The 22,570-nt window shown below is 35.1% G+C and overlaps 1 protein-coding gene across 2 annotated transcripts in view; it reads left to right on the top strand.

Annotated features, from left to right (window-relative positions):
* The window catches only part of LOC124636368 (dopamine D2-like receptor), a 132,362-nt gene that overhangs the window by 54,648 nt on the left and 55,144 nt on the right, over positions 1 to 22,570 (top strand). The window contains exon 1 of one of the 2 annotated variants that reach the window (XM_047172438.1): positions 16,853 to 17,058. The exons of the other annotated variant lie outside the window; for it this stretch is intronic. The gene's annotated coding sequence lies outside the window, so the exon portion shown is untranslated. Of the gene's footprint in view, positions 1 to 16,852; positions 17,059 to 22,570 lie in introns of those variants that run through there. 2 annotated transcript variants of the gene reach the window in all.

The following is a 22,570-nucleotide window of genomic DNA, read 5'->3' as shown; positions in this document are numbered from 1 at the left end:
TGTTGAGAAGCTAGACACAAGTCAGATTCTATCCAGGTACTGAAAGGTGTTCTCCAAGACGCGGCTGAAACCACGAGAAGCAGATAGTACTCCGACAAATAAACCTAAGTTAAACAAGAAACAAATACCTGAACAATACCAGTTAGATAAACTACAGTAGTTAGCGTACAAACGTGCCTCGTTTGATAACACAGCTAATTCGGTGTTTATTCTATTGAACGCTCCACTTGAATATTGATGCGCTGTTAACTCAAACTATGAGGTTGTTTATGTTATACCGTATTCGGGTAGTAACTTAGATTATTTTGATTGTATGATATGTGTGTTCTTTCTTTAATGAGCTCGTGGATAAGAGCTCTACCTCACTGGGACGCCATAGCGACGTCGCCAGCGGCACAGGTCTGGCTACTTCTGGCATCCAAATGTCGCCAAGTCGAGTGGCCATGGGGCGTCTCGACAGTCAATTCTTTACGTCGTCGCTGAAGAAATTGCACGCTGACTGGCGACCACATTGGCGACTGTGTGAGGGAGGTGCGCTTTACCGTGTTCATTATACTGGCAACTGTGGCCACGTCGCCAAGCTGCCACGGTAGCCAGAAGCCACGTAGGGAGCTGTAGCTCGTGGCCACGCCTCCAATTTGGCGACGTTGCCAAACCGTCGCCAAGTGAGTTAGGTTCCATACATTTCAATACTAAGGCCTCTGCCTCGAATTTTGCGGGCAGCGGGGCGGCAGCGGCGGCGGCGCGGGAGCGGGGCGGGCAACGCATACCTGTTCTCGAAACTAGCGGGCAGATCGCGCGGCAATATAGCAGTGTAGTGTTGTGTTCTGTTGTGTTTGCTGTTCCATATGGGTGTCCTCTCAAAGATGGCCGAAATAATTAGCTCTTGCACGTCCGAAGACATTTTGATACGTCACAAAAAAAATGTATAACACTATGCCTACAATGCAGGCGCCCACCGCGGGCGGTCACCGCTTGACTGGAGCGCACCGCTCGTTGCCCGCCGCCGCGCCGCTCCCGCGCCGCTGTATTCGAGGGCCGGTCCATTTGATTATACGCGTAAGATCCTGCCGCTCCCGCGCCGCCGCCGCCGCCGCCCCGCTGCCCGCAAAATTCGAGGCAGAGGCCTAACTGCTTGGATACGTAGCCGGCGACGTCGCCATTGGCGTCCTAATGAGGCAGGGCTCTAAGTTACAGCCGCTCGGTTCGATCGATCATAAGATTAAGCAATCCGTTAATGGCTAGCCATCTGTAAGTTTCCCCGTATTTTGGAAAGCTGCTTATAATTGTAGGTCATGACTGTCATTTGTATTCTTTGGCCGTCTTTGAGAGTAGTCAAAAGCCTGAAAATCTGACCACTAGTCTTGCTAAGGGTTATCGGATCTTTTGGGTTAATGGGTTGTGGGAGTCATGTAGACAGCGCCCCGTGTAAACCATTCGGTGGCATAAAGTTTTATAGTCTTTATTTAGTAGCTTCTAGTCAGACTAGACAGTTAAGGAAATTATAAACAGATGCTGGATAGAACTATCACTACAACAAAATAACGGAGCAATTTTTTCTTCGTAATTAAAACAACAATCTCTCGTACACAAGTGAACAAAAAATATCATCTTCAACACATGTCCGCGACATAAAATGTCGGTTCATTTACAATATAAAGTGCTTGTCGTCATTAGCGTGAAGCTAGTTAGTGCAGCACATACAATAGTGTCACGTTGCAGTCTGTATGTACTTGTGTGCAACACCCACGAGGTGCTTTGTGTGCTGTAGCTTCACAACCATGCTTTTATAGTGTGAAGTTACATTTTTCTGTGATATTTAGAATGGTATACCTATGGAATTTTTATTAAATCTTAATCCTAACTAATATTATAAATGTGAAAGTAACTCTGTCTGTCTGTTTATTCCGGACATATAGCGCCATCTATTGGTTAAACCAAAAATATGCCGGAAGTCACTATTCCACGCGAACGAAGTCGCGGGCAAAAGCTAGCTCCAAAATAAATATTACCTATTTCTATTTCACAAACATAATCCCTTTTATTGTATCTTTACCTACTACCACACTACCACATTTCACACACCATAAAAATGTGAATACAATAGAAAATTCTTACTTCACAACTGTACGTAGCTATCCTGATTACGTAATAATGAATAGCGGGCCCCAGGCCGGCTCCGGGCTAGGGACCCTTCCGTTCTGAGGGTATCGGAAGGTACCTGCGCAATTATGAAGGGGTAGGTATACCCTGCGTGATATGAGGTTTGAAACTAATGAAATAATAAATTCTGCTAGTGTAGGATTATTGTGCTTTATTTTGGAACTGAGATATTTTCTGTTTCGATGAAGATATTTTTTATCAATTACCTACTAGCCATTTTCCCATGGCTTCATCCGCGTCCCGTGGGAACTTCGGCCCGTACCACAGTGTGAGAATCTCGCAATCTAGGGGGATTTAATTCCAAATTGAATTAATTAAAATATACAAGTTAAAAAATAATATTTCTTGGTTTACAAATAAATAAAAATACTTAAATAGTGAGAGAAAATAAAGTTTTATTTGAAAAAATGCGATATGAATAAATTTTGATATTTTATTCACTATTTCCACTTTCGGCCTCATTTACGGTGGGTACAGAAAGCAATTTTAGGACATCAGGATCTAAAGGACTCAGTTTTCTCTTCATTATAAGTCCCAAGCTATGAATATATATGAATCTGATGATATGAGAAGTCTGTTAAGTAGGTCGGTATTGGTGTCTATTCGTGTCGTGTTTCTAGTGAAGAATTCCCTGTATCTTCGGGTTTGTGCCTCCTCTGATAACTGGCCAATCGGCAAAATACACGAAGCTATGACATCCCGGACATTAAATAAGACTTTGTGCACACTAACTGGCATGTTATACCATGAGTGTTCCCTAAGATACAAGTTTCTGGTTTCTTCTGTGTAACTATTGAAGGAATCCAAATCGACTGTAAAACCCGACCCGAGAGTATGATATGAAACCTAAAATGATATGAAACCTCGTTATTAATTCTAAATTTACCCCAGTAATATCAGCACTACCATCATGCTTAATGCTTCATCGGCCGACACAGTTACTTGAACGCTATCGCTAAGAATTTTTTTCGTACGCTTTTCATGATAGAACCTCTCTTAGGTGAACTCATAGAAAGTTCTTTTACGATAGCTGCAGAGTCCCTTTTACCAGCTTTTCGAAGGTTACATTCATGTGCAATCGCTATTTCTTCAGGGCTAGTAGAAGATATTAGATTCTGAACTTTGCGTTTTTTTGGTTTTATCGCAATATTCTACAAAAAAATTATGTGGTCTTCCTTGTGAGTGGCCAGATGTAGATGGTATTTCATTTAAAACATTATCTGGTAATTTAATGCATTCATTCAACCAAGTAACATTCTTGTTTAAAAAGCGTTCGCGATATCTAACGCTTGCTGTCCATTTTTCGTTAAGTTTGTTACAGAACTTTCTTTAAAAAAACTCAATTTCATTAACAGCACCTTCCGAAAACTGTACTTGAGGGTAATTACCTATTATAAATGCAAAAATAGCATTAATTCGCTCCTCTTTCGCATTTGAGGTCCAAATATCAAAAATTTGTTTTTTTGTAATTTCGGCGGTCATTCTGGAAACCGAAAAAAAATGTTTGACGGTCGCACAAAATCGCAAGTTTTGTAAATTGTTCTCAAAAGTTAAGATTCTAAGCTATAAACTGAAACAATAGAAACACCGGGATATTGAGAGCATTTTTTTCTACACGCCTTTTATTTTGCATATCATCTCTAAAAAATGCTTAATTTAACTGTGCTTTTAAATTATGTCATTAGATCAATGTTTAACTATTACTTACATAAAATACACAATAACTTACCTTGAAAGATGTACAGAATGCAATAATAAACAAATAAATAAGACTATACATTAATTTGATCAGTAATCTCAAGTGAAGATGACACCTTAATTTTGTTGTTCGTGTTGTAAAGTTGCAACGATTATTGTCTTACCACTTTAACATTTTTTTATAATTTTTTTAAAGTACCTACAAGAATTTCTAATATATAGCTATGACAAATGGGGTCTTAGGTATAAATAGGATATAACTATATTATATATTATTAGAATTTATATTTTGATTTAAATCCCCCTAGATTGCGAGATTCCTTCACTGTGCGTACCCGGATAAAACATAGTTCATGTTACTCAGAAATAGCGTAGCATTCTCACAGTGAAATAATTTTTCAAATCGCTTCAGTAGTCTCGGGGCCTTTAGGGTCCAAACTTACAAATAATGTTTCCGCATTATTATATTAGTATTATATAATAGCAACTAAATTTCGAGCACAACTTCGCGCATCTGGTCAACACCCCTCCACATCTCCACAGGTTCCTAGAGATTGTTTCTGCACAACGACTCACGCAATGTTCCGTGACGCCAAAAAGTTTGACGAGAACTACACCAACTAATTTCTATGGCTTTGGGGACTTCCTTGATTCCTGAGTAAACTAATATAACGCCCCCAGAAGAGTTAACGGTGTGTTTTGTTTGTTGCTCAGTTAATTTATTTTCATAGATAATGTCACTAACATCGGTTACATATCAAGAGTGCATTTCAACTCTCATCTTTTTCAATCAAACTACAAACTCCGTAAAAAATTGGCACTTATTGGAAATGGAATACATTCCGCTGTAATGATTATTCATAAAATAGCAATTAATACCAAACTTATCTACATAAAACATTTTAATACCTTATCAAAACCTCCAATATAATTTATTGCCTCCCCGAATAATATCCTGGTAAGATTTCCCTTATGAAAAATATCTTATAAGGCTTAGAGTTAAATAGTGCCTCGTCAAGGGCATAATTGCTCGTTATTACATTTTTTCTTCGGAAGTGTGGATATTCGGAAGCTTTTGGTGGAATAACAGGAGATTTTTTTGCCTAACGTTCGAAACTAGACTAGGCAAGTAGGCAAGTAGTTAGTAGTGATCTTCTATGAGATGAAATAACTTCATTCAAGAAAATGCAACTTGATTAAGCACAGGTTGTATAATATGGGTCATGATTTTTATGAGTTTCATACATAAAGACTCGTTATTTAACGCCATCAATTGTTACCCAAGTTACTGTTAAATCATAAGTCTAATCAGCAGTAGGCATTACGTACTTAACAGAAGTACCATTCAACTGGATAGAGTTACACTGCGCAGTCACCCTGCTAAAAATCTTCCAAAAAGTAAGCTTTTCAACAAAACCTTCAAGCACTCCTTTTACCAACACCACCGTCATAAACAAAAGCTATTCGTTATTAACTAAACGTCTTCCAAGAGGCACACCCCGCGAAGGTAATATCAAACTTAAGCCCACTCTTTGAGCCAACTTTATGCAGAAGAGATATTAAACGGTAAGCTTTACAGACAAGCCCTTGTTTTAAAAGGCTCGTGGGGCGTGAGATTTTGTGCTGTTTTACGCTCTGCTTCTTGGCTCTGATAGTTTTGGGGTCGAACGAAAATGTGTTGGGAAGCCATTTTTAGAGAGGAGCTTGAAATTGAATAGTCTGTGCCTGTGTTACTCTTTTATAGGTTTTCAGTTCATAAAAAAGCTGGTGAATCTCCACTTTCTACTGAATGTACTTTAAAAATACCAACATATTATAAAGCTGAAGATTTTTTTTATTTGCCCAAACTTTTTGCCAGAACTTTCTGTGGTAGATCGCTTATTTATTAAGTAACAATCTTCCTTTCGTCAAGCCAATGTAGTTTCCACTTGACGTGAGACCGATGGCAAAAACTTTTAGGAAGGTAAATAACTTCTGCTTACCCTTTAAACTACAAAACCTAAACGTATCATATAACCATTTTTGCGAACTTAACGTAACCGTTTCGACACTTAGCGTCGACACTGATCTATCTCGAAACATAATCTCGTCGACGTTCCGTGTTAGCGCCGTCGCTGCAACTAAAAATGGGGAAGATCTCGACACAATAAACAAGTAACATTTGGTTTCTAATTTACGTCGCCGTGTCGTAACATTGTTACCATATTTTAACCAGAGTTAGCACTAATCATTCAATCATTCATTCGTTCGATCAATTTCGTTGGCTCGTGCGTGAGTGACACGACGAATACAAAATACAAGAAATCCCATAATGATGGTTTACTTACCTTGAGTTGATGAACTCAAGGTAAGTTAACAAAGTTTTAGTTTTTATTAATTATTATGGTTTATAATGCTCAAATCTTATTGGGAAAAAAAGTTTACTGTGTAATTTCTTTGAATATGTTGATATTTCCAACGCGCCACCGTAATATCATGTTTTCATAATTCTGGCGAAAGAAAAACTTTTGTTAAATAAAATAAAAATATAAAATTATGCACATCGAGTGCTTAAAAGCTTCCATTTAAATACAATATCAAATATTTTAATCCTAATACAAATTATTTTAGCAAGATTTACTCATAAAATTGATAAATAATGAACTATGAAAAAACATTTTTGATGTTTGTTATGAAAAATATGCTCGTCGCAACTAGTCACAAAGTTACGATAATGTGTCGACACGTGTCGACATGTTACGGTAAATTGTTACAAAATTACTAGATTTTTAAGATGGTTTCTCTTAATATTTGGTTACAGTGTTTCCCAAAGTTTTTATCAAGTCAAGATGCCTTTTTTCATTGTTCTAACCAAAGGAGGCTCATCAGAATTAATATCGCTTGTGCCGAGTACTTGAGTTAAAGACGAAGACGTCTTGTTTTGGCCGAGAAAACGAAAAAACAGCGATTTGGAGCTCGAAAGTTGAAACTTTGGCACTAGGGACTATACCACTAAGCTCCTCCACTAAATTCCGTACTGTTTTCCTGTAAATGGCCTAGAAAAGAATAAGTTTTAAGTTCAATAAAATGGGTATCCGTCAATGTGCCCTACCAACAATGCACATCATGAAAAAAATATTAGGTATTATAATAAAAAAAAAAACTTGTGTACGAGTACAATTAGGTACTTGAGATATTTTGGGACGTACTTATTTCTTTTACTCTTCTGTAAAAAGTTGAAGTCCATCGGAATTTACGTAAGGTTTTTGGTTGTTTACTCATTTTAAATTTCATTAAATGGTTGATAATGGCAGAAAACATAGACAGTTTGAGAATAACTGGCTCTCGTCATGTTTTTATATATGCAAGTTATTGTTAAAGTGTTCTGGAACATCGACTACACATGTTACTACCCAGTTACAACACAATTGTGTCAACATTGCACACTGGTTACAAACCAAACGCAAAGTTTCTAAAATGTGTGGTTACAAATTAAGCTGTAAAGTATCGACACAGCGACCACACAAAGTTACTGAATCTAGTTTCCGTCACATTTTTACTGAACCGTTACAACTCACAAAAGCTAATCCCTACACAGTCACGTTGTGTCGTATCAGTTACGAAACTGTTGCGACTTGTTACATCTTTATCATATCTGCGACCAAAAATGGCTGTATGAGCACATACTGTTCACGTACTTAAGAAACCTATATTTATACTACAACTGCTAATTACGACCACGATACGCTACGGAACATCTACTTACCTGAAAACGCTCATAAAACCTAATGTAGTCATTAATTTAAATGCGCGCCATCTAGCGAACTTAACAAACACTAATACATTCAAGATGGCGCCCACAAATGTCAAACAAACCGGTTTTTACTGGATTTACTATCAACAATACTGATTAATAGCTCTGTTTGTTTGCCCTACTGCGGAAAAGAGGTGTAATAGTGTATGAGCGTGATTTTAATCTAGATCAGAATAAAATAAAATTGTATCAAAGCCGTTTACTTTAGTGCTAATGTTGGTTCATTTAGGTTAATTACAAAGTGAGCTTTACTTGATTATATGGCCTTTTCTTTCTTTGTACTTAACACAATTCTAATAGTTAGCTTTTCTTCCAAATAAAGAAAGAAAACTAATAATGTTAGTGTGTTATTTCGAATAGGGTTTTCAGGGAAACTGGATATCATCGGGGAAAACTGTCACTGTCTATTTCTTTCCGATTAAAAACTAGAACATAGATGAAGCTTTTAGCGTTAGACGGAACCCACGTTTTTAGCAATACGCTGCAGAAATTCGGGTTATTTTAGCAAAATTCTTGGACAATAGACAAAATCTACAATCCTTATTAAAGCTAACCCAACCGATTAAGATATTATTTAGCATACAGATTGGTTAGATATGGGTTCCTTTTTATCCAGGTGATAGCATAAGTTCCGTTGGTTCAAGGGTGAAAGGCTTATATAGCAAAAACCTACATATAATTTTCAAACATAAATACATATCTTGATGCTTGTATCTAAAAGACCAACACGACTCATTTCTGTAGTTGTTAACACAAATAGTAAGAAAATTAAAGTTTTCAAGTGATATTTCATGAAACCAACTGAAAGTTTTTCGTTTACTTGAAAAGACTGAACGTTTGTTATGAAAAGTTGAATAAAGGCATGTTCTAACGAGGCAGCTTTATGTTGCGCAACATACCGTGTATAATACAGACGTAAATTGCCATAGAATCGCTCACTATTTTATAAAGCTTCACTAGCTTTATTAGATTGTTTGTTTGGTTAACCAAACTAATCACAGGAACTACCAGTAGATTTGATAAATTATTTCAGTAGGTTCTCCATTTACCTAGATTAATAGGCTACTAATTCATTTTCTTTCATCCAGATGCGCGAATTAGTTATAATTGAAGGTGGGCAAAATCACGGAAGAAACAACTTTATATAAACCTTTGACTAGAAATAATGTACCCAACTTATGAGAGGACTTAAAATATAGAAGTATGGAAGAAAAAGACACGCTGTGCTTAACCCAAATAGTTTTTATAGTCGTAGTAAATGTTGCCAAGTGTGAAAATAGCCTAGACTATGATTTTTATCATCCGCGCTGAGGTTATTGTTACTGCTTGTTTGTTGTTTTGACAAGTTCAACACTTTTCTTTGTAGATGACTTCAGGATATACATCATAGTGTTTTTTTTTATGGCGTTAGGAGTTTTTATTTAAGAACTTGAATTTGAATATCTGTGATTTTGTTTAGTTTTTTTTTAAATCTATGAAGTCAGACTAACATTTAAACTTGTGAGCTAGAAATACTCCATAAATGAACTAAAAGTAAGTAATGTAAATTACTAAAAGTCTATGCTTTTTACAAAAAAAATCGGTTGCGGTACCTACCACGTCAATATGAACAGACAAAAATATGACTCCCTTCACCAAAAATAAAACAACCCATCCCTTATAATATTTACAGACATGTTTTTCTGTTAACCCTGCAAAAATGCACACAGCATTAACCCATCAAACGCGACATAAAAACAAATTTATCCCCGTAACGACACAATTCCTTTTCATCTGCGAATCAACAAGAGAGAATAACTATCATTCTGATCTGTATGTCACGTAGCAATCGTTTGTAAGGGAATTAAAGAGTAAGGGAAATACTCGTAACAGGTCACTAGGTCAAATAGGACATGTAGGAGAAATATTGCAGAAGTACTAGGGTAAATATTAACCGTTAGGTATGTCACTTCACGGAATCACAAACAGACCAGCCGAATGTCATTCATCTTCATTTTATTTAAAAAATTCGATGACACTATCGGCCGAGGAAAAGTTTGCAGTATACGGGCTCTTAAATCATTTGATGATTTGAAGGGATTTTAAATCATTGTTCTATTTAAAAAGAGTAGTGCCACGCATCACGTACCTATCGAAATCTAATCTTCACCACCAACAAAGTCTGTTCAAACTTATTCTTCTGAACTGATCTATCATACATGTTGAAGTACCAACATGTTTTGACGACCCGCACACCAGTGATTTATGAACAAAGGGTTGATACTTGAGGGGTGAAATTGCATCCGTTACCCGTGAACAACTCTTTATAAAAGCCATTGCGCTTTTGTTGGAGAATGGAGAAACTTGGGGAATTACTGCGGAGAAGAATGCTGATGGGGAATAAGTAATAACCGTAAGTTTTGTTTGTTCGTGCTAAATTTTTGTTACAATGATGTTTGAATAAACGAATTCGTTTTTTTCGATTTCCGATTGAAAAAACATACATCGACCAGGAAGGTATGCTAGCATCCCTGTAAATACAAAAGAGACTGGCAGATCTTAAAATATTTAGGTAGGTATATATTCTGGTAGTAAAGATTCAAAGGGTCCAGTATTTACCCATGTAGCATTAACCACGTACAACTAGGTAGGTATAAACTTCGGTATGATACAGCATGGTAAAACATTGTTTGACCCAGAATTCAATTCAAGAGTAAATGTAAAACAAGGGCACTTGCGACCTCTAGACAAACAAGACAGTCTTAATAGACCTAGCAGACATATATTTAATTCAAAAAACTATTTTATGAATTTATTTTTTTAAGTAAATGAGATGAGTAATGAGACATTTAATCACATTTTACTTTTCTTCTGTCATATTATATCAAACGATCTTTTTAGACATTTGGAAATTAGGAGATCATTTAGGTACCTTATAATAATACGATTTAATAATGATATCCTTCAGATTTTATGCCATTGTTGTCAGCAAATAATAAATACGTTCCATCTCGTTTCAATTTAACGGCCGAACAATATGGCGGACTCGACTCTGCCATCATTATATTAATTCAAATAATTTGGATCTCATCACTTTTGTGACGAAAAAAAGCTCAGCTTCTAAATATATACGAAAACGTGACTTTTAATACGGAACAGGAATTTTCTTTTTAAGTAAAAATACTCGATAATTCCGTATTCGGAAAAGTATTTTCGATTTTACTGCATTATTATTGCCACATTCGACTTTTAGGGCGCGGAGTATCAAAAAGTAATATTTTTTTACAACTGTTATAAAATACGTGTAAAAGTAATCGCTGCTCGATAATTTTGGGATGATTAAACTTAGGCTTCCATACAAGTACTACTCACTTATAAGATTTTTCGTAGCAATCACACAAATTTTATAGCTTGGTGAATGTTTAGGTACTATGCACGCAAAGGCTTCTATAATAATCTATACGAATTTTAAAAACACTGCAGTAATATATGTTTTTATCCGGGTACGGGAAATCGGCCAAAATGCTGTGCTAGTCATATACCTGTTGTTTTCGCTGTTTTAAAACAATTGCTGGGCTTGTCATATACCTGTTGTTTTCGATAATACACCAAAATACATCAAAGCATTATCCTAAAGTAACCTTAAAAAGCGACCTTTTGGCCGACTTGACAGACGGAATACTCTTAACCCGATCTCCAATGATCCGGTAAATTGGTTCCGTACATGTATGAAGTATTATTATTTTTCATAATTTATGCACGATCGAGTGGATTTTGACTTTCGTTTCGGGGTGTATATTATAATTTCTTTTTAAAGTATAATATGGATTTTCGGTTTTTTTTTTTTCAAATAAAGATGAAATGGTAGTTTCTTAAAAAAAATTGTTGGCGTTTCTTTTCTTGGCTTTATATGTAAGTAAATCATAATCCAATTAAATATTTATCACAAGTTATATCTTTTTAAACCGGAAACATTACAAAATATCTACTTACACAAAAATAATTTTGTAACTAATAGGAAAGAACAACTATGCCATCGAATTACCACCTCACAATAGATATTAAATGATTAATTTACATTATCGACTCGAACACTCCCTGATATCTCCCCTTTTCCCTAACTTTACACTCTAATCACATATTAAAGAGGTTTATCTTGTTTTGACGTCATTCTACAAATCCCCACATAATTTTTTTCTGGTTAAAATTATGAATTTTTTACGCAGAATCACAAGCTGTTGAGTGATTCATTGTATACCTAAATAGAGATATATTTGTAAGAGGTCAGTACCTATATATTTCTTAGACAATCAGTAGTAGATACCACTAGTATTTAGTTAATGCAAAAGTAACGCTATTGCTCATCACGTCCAGCCGAAACTACTGAACCAGTTTAAATTAATTTGGTACACAGCTTATCTAGAGCCTGAAAGGAACATAGGCTTTTTGCCTTGGTGGAGAAAGTTTTGTAGTAAGAAAACATGTTAAAAACATAACCTTCCTTAGAAGTCAAGTAAATAGAGAAAACCTGGTCATCTAATCAAAGCACAATTTTCTTCGAAATTAATATCTACGTACAAGTGATTTGAATGGAACACCTTTATTTCCCTATCAACCGTTTTCCAATACAAACGAACCAATAACTGTTAATAAAACGCGGAGAAATGGATAGCTCGCCGAGATTGCATATTTGATGGCTTTCAACGGTATCAGTACGAATGCTTGATATATTTTTTTCAGGTTGATATTAAGATTAGCACTGTAATATTATTTTGATTAGCATTGGAAGGTTAATACCATTTAAATATGGATTTTAAATTGATACCCTTGAGCTTTCAAGTTGCCTAAAACTACTTAAATTGTACTTCTAAACGGAAGAATTTTAGTATTACATACCTACTAACTTTTATTTCACACACTAATTATAAATTTATACGCATTTTAGATCATGTAGAAACATTTCGAAATACTCTGAAAAACTTTTTTTTTTAATCTTAGGGAATAAACATTAAAACGAATTACTGTAGATTAGCTTACCTACTATGTATAGCAAAATTCGTATTAAATATGTTTTCTTACGATATCAATGTTAGCTTTCAAAAAACCGCATTTTAGCACCTACCTCTCATTACAACAGTATCTATCTATCATCACAACAGTAAAACAATCTCTTTAAAGATAATCCCCAAAACAAATCGATTAACACAATAAAATCAATCATTTCGAAAGCTTACAAACAACAAATGAAACCGATTAAAGTATTTAATTAGCGTTTCAGCTAATTATCGACTGTGGATCGAATTAATTAGGTCGGTCGGAGAACGGACTAACAATACTACGTAGTATTGTATGTGTAGTGTATTACGATAGGTATTGGTATGGTGGTAGGCAGAGATGTAGATAGTACGGCTGTCATCATCCTCCTGCCATTATCTCATTCTTTTAATAATGTTAGGTTTCCTTTCACTGAAGGACAGTTAGCTCCAAGATAAGCACCGATTAGTTTATTTGATTTTTTCTCTAATGATTTTGATTTGTGATCAGCATGTCTGCTTCTTTCGTACCACTCTGTCCAACCTGTTATTATTTCTAGCTATATCGTCATTGAGACAATCTATCCATCATTTCTTTGGTAGTAACCTTCCTCTATATCCAATCCCTGTTCAAGACCTCGGTTTCCTTTCAGCTTTGCTCAATGATACTTACTGTTTATATAAAAAATTATACCTAGTTCTTTACAACTTTTGGATCTTGACAACGGCCTAAGAATATCCTTCTCAGCATTGTAGCATTCTATCCTTATCAAATTATTTACTCAATTCAATTTTCAATTCAAATCAATTTTCGATCATCATCATCATCCTCCGAGCCTTTTCCCAACTATGTTGGGGTCGGCTTCCAGTCTAACCGGATTCAGCTGAGTACCAGTGCTTTACAAGAAGCGACTGCCTATCTGACCTCCTCAGCCCAGTTACCCGGGCAACCCGATACACCTTGGTTAGACTGGTGTCAGACTTACTGTTCAAATCAATTTTCGATCACTCAAACAAATAAAGATAAATCATATTCGATGTGTTTCTATCACTGAATATAAAAATGTCCTCTAGTGACGTCATATCCAGGAAATAGTATAGTTACAAGTCAAAGTACCATTCATCAATATGTGCCGGTCGCTAGACAGACGCAATCAGGGAAGATGCTAGTTCAATTGGCTGTACAATCGCCCACAGACGTGTTACAAGAAAATTTATTTTAAAAATTGTTTTTTTATTTTTTAATAATTTTGATTTTGTTAAGCTATTTAAAATGAAGGTTATTTCGTTTTATTTTAATAGTTAGTTTTCGCTTTAATCTGTAAAAAATACTTAACGGAATATTGGCGCCAAAAAGCTAAAGATTAAAGATATTATTTGTGATTTATTTTAGTGCTCTTTGAAATTGCAAAAACACATATGTACTACTTTCTATTTGCATTTACACAATGTTTATTTTCTTTTATCTTTATGTTTGAACAAATTACCAAGCTCCTGCTACAGTAAATAAATTAGCTAGCTAGCAGTCTAAACAGGACTAACTGCCTACTAACACTGTGCTCACATGGATATTATTTTATTGGAGCTAAAAATGCTTATCTACATTTACAAACTGAAAAGACGGCGTGTACCTATGGTTTAAATGTCAAAAGAATGCAAAATACCTTGGCCGGTTTGCGGTATAACAATATGAAACAAAGCTAGATTACATATTAATTATCTTACGTGCATTCATTTTGTTTTAAGTGGTATATGATTCGGAAAACCAAAAAACTTTTTCTAGGTAATGTTTGAATGAAAAAACAAGTTTAAAATATTTTCCTTTGAGTAATTAATACTGTTTAACAGGTGGACATACCTAATGCGATTACATTATATGATCGAGCTGTACATATGTCACTTTAAACCAAATTTAATGCACGATTGAACCAAATTCACCCGTTTCACAGTACCGCCAATATTAAATGCGATTGACAGCACATTCCAAAATCCGGTTACAAACTCTTCGACATACAATACTCAAATACACTACAGTTATTTGCCTCGTTTCACATTACACTGTAGTGCCCAAAATCATGAAAGACTTCTACTCGATATGTACGCTTACATACAAAATACTTAACCCCGCACTCAGAGACATTTATTTAATATTTACTTAAGTCATCCTTGGTGACAGATTCTCATAGAAATTCTGCGATAAGGAACGGCTTCAGTAACCATTAAATGTCTCTGCGTGTGTCCATGAGAACACAGACGGTTGATTCGGGCTTATAAACCAGTATGAAGATGAATACGTAGTGCGCACATTGCAAAGATCAGGTATTTAGCCGGTATCAGACCGACTGAAAACATTGATTGGAATACAGACTTTCTTTAAAAAAAAATCTCATCCATTGTGTCAACTGTCGGCCGACTGTTTAGCCTGCTGTATACGGGTACTAGACAACAAAGAATTTAATTTCGCCAAGCGTTACTTAAACAGTTTATCGCTAGAAAAACAAGAATAACTAAGTGAAGAGTTTAATAAAATGCTAAAGCGATGCTAGTTTTTTATCAATTTCCATGTCTAAGAAAGGAATGTTAATAGTTTGTCTGGAAGATCTTAAGGAACGGTTGAAGTACAAGCGGAAAGAGGGATTATGAGCGATTTGGAATTCGCAACTAAGAAATACTTATGTTTTATTGAAATATTAGCACTCAAGATATGTTTCGGCTACCAACGGAAACACAGGTCATAATATTTGACCTTCTTTCAATATGCAGTTTAATAAAGATGTTCACTGAAAATGTCTGTGAATGGTGTTTAAACATTGAAGTTGGCACAGCCAGCAGTAATTTCATGAGAGTAAACAAAGAAAATTCATAACTGATTCATATTTTTACAATGTAAGAATCGTCATATCTGACATTATTACAGGAAACAAAAGAAATCTTATACTTTAGGCAACAATTATGTAGTTATGATCCCGAAGCTCATGTTTCACATAATAAACGTTGAAATTTATTTTTCTAAATAAACCATTTATTTATTTTTTAAACACATTTTTTCCCGATCTAGAACAAAATCACTGTTATTAATTTATGATACAACTCTTTGTATTTCATAATTACAGATACTTTTCGATCGTCAATCAAGTTTTTTCGCAAAGCACAGTATTCATGTGTTTATTATGGGCGAATGACAAATGGTGGTAAACCCCACCCTGTGATTATCGGAAGCAAACAAAGCCGTTTTATGAAAGAACTCACTATCAATTTGATTTATGTATTGTTGGCTAACCAATGCTAATTACCTTTACGTAAAACTTTTCTTTTATTAATGAAATATTTCATTCACAAGTATGCTATTACAAAAGTGCCCGTTTTTAGAACTTCAATTATAAATATATATTTATAATTGAACATTTTGTTATAAAAAAAACGGATCTTCTTTTTCACATAGTAGACAAATAATCTTATTCCACAATTATTAACATAAACGCATTAAGTAGTCAATTATCGCTTTTAAAATAAGGACAAACTAATACTTCAGCCATGGTGTAACAATTTTTTTTTAATTTCTTTAAGAAAAGCTTACACTTAAGAAAAACTTACACTAAGCTCTTAATTAGCTCCTTTAAAAGGGTAAATTAAATTTTAATTTGCGTTGCTAGTTTTTACCGTCAGTTGTTTATTTACAGCTGACAAGACTGTAACTAATTAGCCAGCTTAGTGCACTTTGAAGAACCAGGACTAAGAAATTTGCCCTTTTTTACTATTTTTCAGTCTTCTGTGAAGCAAACTACGAAAAATTAGCAACACAAGCAGAATCAAACTTATATAAATTGTTTGTAATTCACTTTTAAAAGTTTATTCAATTAATTACACGCCAAACTAAATGGAATTAATTTTAAAATTTCATTCTACAATTTTCATTTACCAAACCTATTTTCGAACAAAATTAAATACAATTTAAAAGCACACGCTCTCATTTTTACCACAAAAATTAATGATTATTTATTTTTTTCCATTAAAAAAAATCTTGTACCACTTGTGCATTCGACTGTACCAATCCTGCCAGTGTTCCATTAGAAGTGTCTCAGCAGGACTAATTCAATTGTACGCGAGATCCCGGTACGCTCAGTTTTTTACCTCCGTACCAGTGTACCGCGGTACACCCTGATTAAATATTAAATATTCACGAAAGGACGGATTTCCTGACATAATCTCTCGTGTAACTTGGGTTCACGTGAATTCTGTGTGTCGTTTCTAGACGGGGAGTGTTGATTGTGGTTTGTGCTGTGTTTTGGTGAATCTAGTGGGATTTGGTGTGTAGTGTGTTTTGTTTGGAATTAGAAAGAAAATATGCAAAAGAAGTGAGGTTGACCATTGTCCGTGCTCCGTGTCATACAGGTAATTCTTAATGTTGTTTTGGGATACAAAATTAATGTTAAGCCTGTACCGGTACAACAGTACCGACTACTTTACTGAAATAGAAGGGAAAATAGGTATACTATTAAAATAAAAATTGTTAATTAATTCGCATAACCTAACCCACTAAGTATGTACTTTAACAATTGTTGACAAAACTGTACATAGAACAAAATAATTCACAGAATTTTAATATTTTTTGCAAAGCAATAAGGAACCGACTTTTGAAAAATACACAACAAACGTTCGAATTAATGACACATATGTAAGACACTAACAATGAGGAAGTGTACGAAACAGATTTCGCAGTAAAATCACACTTATATTCAAAAGCACTAAGTCTAAAATCCCTTAGTAATCAGAACAATAACCTATTAGCTATCAATGAATCAGTGCAGGGACGTGTCATAAACTACGATCATGCAATTGATTAATCAGTGATGGTGACTTATTCAAGTGAAATGTTGAATCATCAGAACTATGAATGACTGTCATTTTGATGACATACTACTTGCAAAAGCAGAGGAATATTGAAGTGGCTAAGTTGAATAATAAATCAATTACTATTTCCATACTCGTAAGACTTAGAAATCGTTGATTATATCCCAAATAATATTCTCAAATAATTTAAAAAAGGAGCAATTTTTTTTATATTGAGTTCCTACAAAGTTTATTTTGTATGACCTTCATACAAAATAAACTTTTTAGTTTTCTGAAGTAACTAAATAAAAAAAACTTAGAAGTAGAAAATAAAGAATTTTGACGTAAGTAAGCCACTTTCCTAGTCCAGCGATTTATAACTGTTGGTGATAAGAGTATGTATGAATAACTGAAAGGAAATTGCAATAACTCGTGAAAACAAAGTAGTTGATAATACAACAAACAAATACAAATACTAGGGGACTTACAAAGGAAGTGTTCAAATGTGAAATTCAATAGTGTCTTCAGATCTTAGTTTAGTTCAATGCACAAGGAGTTTTGTCTATGAACTTGTGTCTGTGTGAACCTGTGTATGTGTGTGAGTGTGTCTTACAAGGATGAAAGCCGATGAAAGTGTATGTAAGTCTATGCCTTTATGTACACTTGTTTTGAATATTCATAGTGGAAGGTAATGGTGTACTCTGCTTTTCAGTTTTGCTTTGAGGTTGAAATGTGGATAGTTGATGGTAATAAGTTGCTTTTTAAAACGACTATAAGTGTTTCTAAAGGCGAGATTCAACCAAAATTATTTACGCATATGTTTTCGCGCAAAAAATGTTTGTTTCACGGATATTTTAAAAATGTTATGCTATGAGTTTGTTATGCCTTATCTAATTTTCCAAGGATAGGCAGGAAAATATGTTGAATCTCATCACATTAAATATGTGAAGGCTCACATTCATAAATTCGGATTTGAATAAAAAATGTACCTACGACAGTTTTCAAAATAACGCCACAATACAATGAAATAAAATTGCGCCCTCTGACTTATGAATGGAAAACTAATTATTTAAAAATAGTAACATGACATAATGGGGCCCTCGTCAATCATAATCAGAGTCAATCTGCCCACTATTCAGACCGTCTGACCTTTTAAATGTTAAACGAAATATATATCAGGAAACGACATAAATATTCAAAATGGGGATTTTTTTCAAGTACCTACTAAATTCCTAAGCAAAATAATATACAGAACTCGATTTTGCTATAGTTTATTTTTTTGCAAACAATTCTTACAAAACATTATACCTACAGTGTGAGTAAAAACATACTATATATTTTTAATAGATCTATAAAAGCCTTTTCGCACGGTTCAAAGGAGTGGATCTTATGAAGAAGAACAGACAAGAAACTCCCAAGACACTATTCAAAAGGAAGCGTTTAGTTTTCTTGCATTAAAAGTTAGCCATGAGAAAAATATACAGTTAGATAATATCTTAAAATTATCTATATTTAAACGTTTAATTTATTATAACGGATTAATAATACTGGTAACAGCATTAAACATTTACGTACAAATATATTTACATCAATTATTCACTCGCTTGCTTACAAAAGAGAATATATTATCTACTAAATAAGCATCATTTCTTTTGATGTCTAAGTACGAATTAGCAAGTCTCCCATTCGAAATAATCGCCATTTAGAATCGAGTCTTACCGCCCTACTAAACGATTCGGCGGTCAGCCGATGCCGAGTGAATTTAATCGATTTACTCGAATCATTCGAATAGTATTTCAAATGTTCAGTCAGAGGCCTAATGTCCGCTCAAACGGAAGATCAGAACGAGTACTATTTACTCGATTGGTGACGGAATATTTTGGATGCATTTTGTGTATCCATGTTTATAAAACTTTTAGAGGGCCGATTGTTTGATCAGGGTCATAAATCAATAAGAAGATGAATGGTAGTGCACACGTGACAAGAATCAAGTACTCAGCTACATCCGGTTAGACTGGAAGCCGACCCCAACATAGTTTGGAGGATGACATTACAAAGATCAAGTTATCGAAAATTTTGATCGAAATCAACTTTGTATAAAAAATCAAACCAGCTGTCGGCCGACTATTTAATCAGTACTGTGCGGATACTCTAAAGGCGACATTTAACCAATGTGTAGCACAGGTAGCACTGTACGCCATTGCAATGCAAACAACATGTATCTTCTGGTCTACTCACTCTGGCAAACAGTTACAAAATGCACGCAAACAGTTCTAAAATGTCCTCGAAATTGAAACCTTTGTGCTCAAACACATGGTGGATGTGTAGGTTTAAATAGTTTACAAGTCTATACTCTGTTCTGTATCTACCCCATATTGTAGTCACGCAAATATCCTACCCTAGGATACTCAGACCAGAAATGGAATTCAGCCTCCACAGTGACAATGTAACCTGTATAACCCATAAACTACGCAAATCCAAACTACCTCATCATCTGCCGAGCCGAGTTTCATAACTATGTTGGGTTCAGTTTTCAGTCTAATCGGATGCAGCTGAGTACCAGTGTTTTACAAGAAGCGAGTGCCTTCAATATTAATATTAAATTCAAAGCACCTACAATATTAATAATATGATGGTCTCTACCAGTCTCTACACAAGAAATAATATATTCAGGAAGGCATTTTGATTTATTCCCCTTCCTAATAAATTCTCCAATCGTAATAATTCCCGTGACCTTTCTGAAGACATAAACACAAAGGTCAAACAGAATTGACCTTTGAACAAAACTAATCATATAAAAGAGACCTTACCTGATACCGCCAGCATTCCTTTAATAAGTTTGATTTTGAATCTTATTAATACATTAACATTATTAGGGGCCTTCCTTTTATGTTACTGACTAAATACATTAGTGACATTCACTCATCCTCCGAGCCTTTTCCCAACTATGTTGGGGTCGGCTTCCAGTCTAACCGGATTCAGCTGAGTACCAGTGCTTTACAAGAAGCGACTGCCTATCTGACCTCCTCAACCCAGTTACCCAGGCAACCCGATACCCCTTGATTAGACTGGTGTCAGACTTACTGGCTACTGACTACCCGTAACGACTGCCAAGGATGTTCAATGACAGCGGGGACCTACAGTTTAACGTGCCATCCGAAACACAGTCTTTTGGTGTCTAAGCTATACTTAGAAAGTACATACAAACTTAGAAAAGTTGCATTGGTACTTGCCTGACTTGGAATCGAACCCGCGCCCTCATACTCGAGAGGTTGGTTCTTTGCCCACTAGGCCACCACGACTTTTAATAACATTAGTACTTTTAAATACATTAGTGACGATTGCACAAATTTTGGTACGATTCTTCCTTATACCATTGAGGCTTTGGTTGTAGTCGGAAAAGTATTTTTTTTTGTATCTACTGCTTTGTAGTTGTGGTGTGGCTTACCTATACTAATATTAACTTTGTGGCTTTGTAGAAGATAATCGCTGGAACTACATACTGATCCGCCTTTGAAGATTATTTTACCAATAAAAAGTCACTATAATTGTGCGTGAAAGATTGGTCTCGGTATATTCGTATCGTTTTTATACACCACTTGCTGTAAGGTTGCGGTTTTACCTGCGACCCGGGGGACTTCTTCCCGTATCCGGAAAAAATATAACCTAAATATAGCCCATGTTACTCGGGGATAGCTTACCAAAAGTGAAAGATTTTTTAAAATTCGCTTCAGTGATAGTAGTGGCTTTCTATTGGTATAGAAGTACATATATCTCACTCATCCATCACTATTTTCATCATTTTTACCTAAAGGTAGCTTTTCATATACCTACTGATGATTTACATAATAAACACAAATTCCTCGTGAAATTCTTCCACGCAATTTACGTCTGTGTGCTTATCATATTCGTTGTAATCAGGGTGCAATATATTCGAGTTCGCTCTGCGTGTTTTCCGCGACATTTTGCTAATGGATCAACTAGCAATCGGACTGATTGCATGTTTGTATTTGAAGTATTAATGATAGTAGGGAGTTAAATAAATTGGGTTTTGGAAAAATATCTTTAAACCAATAAATACTTTTTACTGTGTTATGAACAGCAATGCGTTCAATTAATTACAGGGTCGCAAGTTTATTGCTATCAAACGAGATGCTAAGGTGAGGAGGAAGACTGGAGCCTTCAACTTAATAGTTAGAATTTCGTCTACAGTTTCCCACAGTCCAATTTCTACAGTCCCAAAATCTGTATTCTTCACTACCTTTCCCAAGTTCTTCCTTTCTCTTTTAGTCATCACGGGTAGTCAGAAGCCAGAAAGTCTTAGACCCAAGGGAATGCGGAGGTAGGTTGAGGAGATCAAATAAGCATACGCTCCATATAACACTGGTACTATGCTGTATCCAGCTAAACTCTTAGCCAACCCCAAGACAGGAAAAGGCTTGGCAGAAGATAAATTTAACTTTATTTTCTGTTCTAATATTAATAAAGCTCACTCATCATAAAAATTATCCACCATAACCAAGCAGAGCTAACAAGCGCATCAGTCTGCATATAATTTAGATGGGGCGCCGCAACTAGAGGAGACGTCGACAAATGTGTGAGCATGTGTAACCAGCACTATTATATGGGGAACTTCTTCGTATGGTAGGAAACTAAGTTATAAGGAAGTATCACTTTAATGCTGATTATGTAGGTTTGTTTGAGTTTAGGAGTTGTATTTCGGTTGGATTCTGAAATGGTTATTTTAAAATATAGACTTTTGAGCTTTTTTTCATATAATTATTGTGAAAATTATGCCTTATTCGCATTGAATAGTACCTACTTTGGATTTTTTATGATTTTATTTTTCTTTCTTAGGTAAATAACGAATGTTTGCACCACTTAACAAAACATTACCTATATGAATTCGGGTCTGTGTCGTTTTCATAAAAACAAATAACTATATTATTAAAAAAAAATATGAAGGAAAAAGGAACTGTCTGGGTACCAAACAATTTCCTTCTATCTCTTATAATTTGAATCTGCTCCATTCTAAGAGAAAAAGATAATGTCAGGGTTTGCCAGATGTCGGACT

Source organism: Helicoverpa zea, chromosome 14 (assembly GCF_022581195.2).
Source record: "Helicoverpa zea isolate HzStark_Cry1AcR chromosome 14, ilHelZeax1.1, whole genome shotgun sequence".
NCBI classification, from domain to species: domain Eukaryota; kingdom Metazoa; phylum Arthropoda; class Insecta; order Lepidoptera; family Noctuidae; genus Helicoverpa; species Helicoverpa zea.
This window is presented reverse-complemented; position numbering and strand designations above follow the sequence as displayed.